Below are 6,182 nucleotides of genomic sequence, written 5' to 3' on the forward strand. Positions count from 1 at the left end.
TTGCAATGACAAATATAAATGGTTGATAAAATAGCACAAAATAAGTAATACTACAGTAATCAAAAACATTTTTCAAATTAGAAAGATTGTCTAAAATAACTTAACATACAAATGGTTCACATAAGCCACATGATAGTAAATATATACACACACTGTACATATTGTCTATATCAAAACAATATAAAAAATCCAAAACAATATAATATAATACATTTACTGGTTAATGTATTTATAATATACATTCAGCATTTTTTTACTATAGTTTGTTATTTTCTTTTTTTTCCCTCTTCTCATTTATTATAGTAAAATAGTCTAACAATACATTTAATTAGGTAATTGGACTGCAGTTTTGATTATATAATGTAGAAATGTGCAGATTTTTCAAAAGATAGGAAACCTGATCTGCCAATACCCCTGCCAGTGGTGCAATACCTTGTGGTGAATCCCAAATTGTTCTAGTAATGAATTGTGTCATGTTTTACACATTAATACTTCTGCAAAGGGTCCAAGGAGTGTTTTATTAAAGATGCAACGGATCCACACCAAATATGTTGTGGATGGTTTAATGTTTTCAGAAAACGTGTTGTTCTGGTAAGACGATATATAAGGCATATAAGCAGAGGCGGACTGGGCATAGGGCTTACAGGGAAGATTCCCGGTGGGCCGACGCACCAGTGGGGCCTGTTTTGTATGAGGACATGTGGTCCTATTTATAGACATAATGAATAAGATGCAAAATACTTTGCATATATGAAACTTACTTTGCCACTTAGCCTGTGATTGCAGATGATCTAGTGCACAGGTTCTCAAACTCAGTCCTCAGGACCCCACACAGTGCATGTTTTGCAGGTCTCCTCACAGAAGCGCAAGTAAAATAATTAGCACCACCTGTGGACCTTTTAAAACATGTCAGTGAGTAATTAATACACCTGTGCACCTGCTGGGTTACCTGCAAAACATGCATTGTGTGGGGTCCTGAGGACCGAGTTTGAGAACCCGTGATCAAGTGAATGCTCTGTCTGCCTGCTTGGCTGACATATAAGACTGAGTGAATAGTGATTGGGATACGGTTGGTGTAATAAGCAAGAAAATATATATTTCTAAAGAATTATATAGTTTCCTAAATTCTAAAGTTGTATCTTATAATGTGCTCATAATATTTAATTTTACTTCCTTTTAACTTCCCCCTTGATGCTAGACATGCCCACTATCTGGAAAGTCTTGGGGAGAGGGTGCTGCTGTCATGGCCCATGGCTAGACCTTACACCTCTGGTGCTGCCCATGTGGGGCCACTAGTACAAATTTTTTCAGGGCCGCTTTTTGTTCCCAATCCGCCCATGCATATAAGTGTTTTCACCTTGTTCTTGTAGCTACACTTCATATTTCACATCTCTGACTTTCAAATACTTGAGATTCCAGGGTATTTGCCATTACACAGACAACTTTGTTACACTTGCACCCATGGCAGAAGCTTGGCATCTGGATTCCTTTACCTTCCCAGGATACAACCCATTTGCCCACTTCTGCTTCCTAGAACCAGGCTTAGTTTTAACAACACTTCTTATAACTTGGATAAGAGATGAGACATCTACCCTTCGTGTCCTGGTATACTCGGAAAAGCCACTCTGGGTTTTGGCAGCACAGGTGACGTGGCACTTCTTTGCTTTTCATTATACGCTCCTGCTCAACTACAGCCAGGTGCACAATTCCACCTTGTTCCCACGGCCTCCCCGGGTATGTAATTGTGTTCACCTACTTCATGTTCTGCCAAGCAACATACTGCAGTTCCATGCCCGGAAGATTTGCTAGAGTTTTGTATGGCGTGTAATGATCCGGATTTACGGCATACGGAAAAAGCTCTACCACAACTGCACCCTTTGGCAGAAAGAGAGACATAACTAACTGTGCTCCATGCATACTGACAATCATGGAAGCATTGCTGATCAAGCGCACAATATCGGCAAAAGAGTGATTTTCCAGAGAGACAGTGATCGTTTTCATTTGAAATTCCTGAGCAAGAGCCAGGAGTAATTCCGCCTCATTTACAATAAGTTGGTTCATTGTTCGACTGAACAGCACTATGTAATCTTCTGTGGTACTTTGATCAGAACTAATGTTTAGCTTTCCCAAAACAAATTTTGAAAAGTGTCTTATTTCATTCCCGGAAATCAGTATATTTGCCTTTGGACCCTGTGGTTGAACAAAACCATACTGATACCATGTTGTGATTTTTGTTAGCCCAACATAAAACTTGGTAAAGCAGAGAAGTCTACCCAGAGCCTTTAACTGCTCTCTCATGAGAGGCTGCTTATTGCTCATAAGCTTGTACAAGTCAAAGTGGGATCCCTCACCCCAGCCTTCCATAAAGAAGAGACGAGTATCCAGGTCTAGGTCTGGGAACTGCTGCATGGTGTAGAATATGGGTAGAAGGTCATCATGAAGCACGTGCATTAAACTGTCTGGATTAAACCTGTTTATTATCAGTGCAACATCTGGAACAAAGGCTGGCTTGGGCATAAACTTCAGCGCAGCAGCTGGAAGCTCTACAAAGTTGAAATATTGTGTATTGTGGTCATCCACTGAAGACAAGTCTAGCAGTGCAGGTTGGAAGCGCCTAGAGCCCAGGTTTGACAGCATGATTGATCAGTTACTATGAAAGAAGACAAACTCTTCAGCTTCAGAAGAGTAACACAGTGATTCACAGCGACACATACGATCTGTCTGCATCCTGCCTGTACAAACCATTTTAGTGCCATCTTCCACAAGTGCTTATAAAGCAGCTTGATAGTCTATGTGTATCGGTGACAGTTCCTGGGACTGACGAGTGAGGTCCAGTTCCTCCTCAATAACAGAATACTGTTCCCATAACTTGATATGTTTCCACAGCACTGCCGCCAGAATGGATACAAACAAAGCACTAAATATTGCGGATATGTTCATTCTGTAGCTGTATGATATAAAGATATCCAAAAGTGAGCCTAGCGAGAATGACTGTCATTAGACCAACATAGTAGAAGAGACCTAGAAAGAATAAGAAACAAAATTAAGCAAAAGAGAAAAAAAGTAAGCATTCATATATGATTATGCACAGTTTACGGTAATGTGGAAATATTAAGAATTTTGCAGAGTACAGTGAGTTGTACAGAACTGCCATAATTTTCCATGGATCCATGCTTAGAAGTTCTAATGATGGCCTGCAAAATGATGTAACAAAACCCTAATAGTTAGAAGTTTTGTATGGTCTTTTTTATCAGACTTATTTTTGTACCTACATACATACAGTATTATCATATTTGAGCATTGTGGCGTGATCCAGTGACTACTAAAGCAAGGAGGACACCCTGGTTCGGACTTCCCTAATCCTGCCTGCACCGATATACTGTCATCAAGTTTAGACATGAACAAGCATGACTGACATGCTGAGCGCCCAGTGTTGACTCTCTAATTTCAACGTGACCCATCTGAATTTCCTAGTGGGACTTATTTCAGGTAAAAACTTGTCAGAAATGGTGCTTAAATCACAAGGTCTAAAAAGGTAAGATAGTATGCACTATCAAGGGAGCGCTGGAATCTTATTGGATTTGAATGTATTTAATTTATTTATACTCCAATTCACAACATAAAACATAAACCATATATATGTAAAAATACTATGATCCACATACAATAACTTATAAAAAATTGCCCTTAAAGTTAATTTGTAAATAATGTCCATAGATTATCTTTAATATATATGCTTAGTAACAATTGTTATTCTTGGACAACCATCTCTTTAAGAAAGCCAGAATACAAAGTTGCAGTCATTAATTATAGCCACTTGGTAAGGTTGATAAAATTGGCAGGGGGAGAGCGCTGCGTATTCATCTGTCCACAGCGGTATGCTACGACCCCAAATTGTATGTTGCCATATTGTATTTCTTTAGCCGGAATAGGATTTGAAGTTATCAATTTCAATCACTTATAAGCTTTTTGCTGCTGACAGGAGGAGTCCGCTGTATTAGATTTTAGGCGCAGCGATACACTCCACCCCTGTGCTGTCTAGCTGCAATAGTTGTCACAGGTTACTCACGGCTGTAGCGGCTTTGAATTGAACAGGGTGCGGACCTCCTTAGCTCGGTCCCGCTGTAGCCTTTACCCTGTTTGAAGACTTTCCGGCAGTCAGAGAAGTTGAATAATTATACCGGGCAGCAGGATGCAGGTGCTGGTGCCTCCTTACGCGTTTCTCCGCTAAACTGGCAGGCGGTTTCGTCAGAGGATATTCTCAGCAGCAGCATTGGTGTGGTTTTTAAAAGTAAGGTGGACCAATGAAAACACTAATAACACTAATTAAACACATCTGTTGTCTAAATCAATACATATGTATGGAGTGTGTAATCACCATTACAAGACATCAATTTTAAACAGCTCAAACATTCTTGGTGGTATATTCATTAAACCGCATAAAATTAGCGACATATGTTTAAAAATATAAGTATGTAAACTTATATCTAATATAAATATAAAATATATGTATATATATATATATATATATATATATATATAAATAAATAAACCAGAAACTGACCAGGAGATATAATAAACAATTCAATTATAAATTTAACATGCCAAAAACATACATTGGATTCAAAGGAGACGCTTGTGGCTCAGAGGAAGTGTAACAAACCATTCATTCACATAGACCCGAGTTCAAAACCCAGACAAACTCATCCTCCACCTAAATCGAGATAACTTTAGTATTGCTCTTTAACAATTAAATTTAAATCAGAAAGATTTTTTCATTTAATAAAATTAATATTAAACACAACCTCTATGGTGTATATCGCTCTATAAATACATGATATCCATCGTTACTAATCGGCTAGTGATAACCTTATCTACCAAATGTTAATTCATAACACATCTGTACTATTAATCATGACATTTATTCATTCCATTCATAAGGGGCTCTGATGGCTCAGAGTGAACACAGCCGGCCATCCAATCACAAGGTCCCGTGTTCGCAACCCGAGCAATCCCGATCCCACCCACAACCCAAAACAACCCCAATTTTTTTCCTTGTTTTTCAAACCAAGTTTACATTAATCTCCCTTTTTGTTATTATTATTAGATACTCTATTTGTTGTTCTTATTTGTAATTTATAACAAATTCAGTTGTTAGCCTACTAATATTACTCAAAGGTCCCAGAACACCTAAACACTAAAGTGTATATGTACACATGTGCACCCACATATACGGACTTTATGTTTGTTCTGTCATATTAGTCCAGCTCTAAACTAAACTAAAAAACAATGAAAACATATTTCTGATAATTTATGAATTTACCCTAGAAATAATAAAAAAGGAGAAATGAGGAGAGAGGAAAGAGAGAGGTACCCTCTGTATGTGGGAGGAAGAAAATTCCTAAGCCGAGAACACTAGTTGACGGTATCATCAGGTATTGGATCCCTACATATAGATTATAGATAATATAGATTATATTATATGCATGGGGGTCATTCGATCCCTACATATATATTATATTAAATGCATGGGGGTCATTAATGCCCACCATTAGCTAGCAATTATACAGAGACTTTTCAGTCTCCAATGTTGTTCAGTTCGACATTCTCGTTGAGACCCTCAGGCATAAGGGTCCCCAACGAGAATATCCAATAAGCCTCCCTTGTACATAACCGATTATATCTGTCCCCCCCTCGTGGCGTTGGAGCTATATATTCAATTCCCTACACCTTAAGTACCCCAACATCCCCTTCATGACAATATGCAACATGTCTTGAAAGGCTATGTTTACAGTTTTTCTTAATTACATTTCTCCTGTGCTCAAGAAATCTCGTATTCAATCTTCTAATTGTCCGCCCCACGTACTGTTTTTTACATATACAGGTTACTAAATAAATGACATACGACTGTTGACAATTAATTAATGTCTCTGTGTCAAACGTATGTTTAGGTGTTAGGACTAATAGCAATATGTGCTTTGAAACAATTTCTGGGACCTTTGAGTAATATTAGTAGGTTAACAACTGAATTTGTTATAAATTACAAATAAGAACAACAAATAGAGTATCTAATAATAATAACAACAAAAAGGGAGATTAATGTAAACTTGGTTTGAAAAACAAGGAAAAAAATTGGGGTTGTTTTGGGTTGCGAACCCGGGACCTTGTGATTAGATGGCCGG

The 6,182-nt window shown here is 38.0% G+C and overlaps 1 pseudogene; it reads right to left on the reverse strand.

The window, feature by feature from the left end:
* Nucleotides 1-285: 285 nt before the first annotated feature.
* Nucleotides 286-3,009, reverse strand: LOC134935324 (protein O-linked-mannose beta-1,4-N-acetylglucosaminyltransferase 2-like; annotated as a pseudogene).
* Nucleotides 3,010-6,182: the final 3,173 nt, after the last annotated feature.

Source organism: Pseudophryne corroboree, chromosome 6, assembly GCF_028390025.1.
Source record: "Pseudophryne corroboree isolate aPseCor3 chromosome 6, aPseCor3.hap2, whole genome shotgun sequence".
NCBI classification, from domain to species: domain Eukaryota; kingdom Metazoa; phylum Chordata; class Amphibia; order Anura; family Myobatrachidae; genus Pseudophryne; species Pseudophryne corroboree.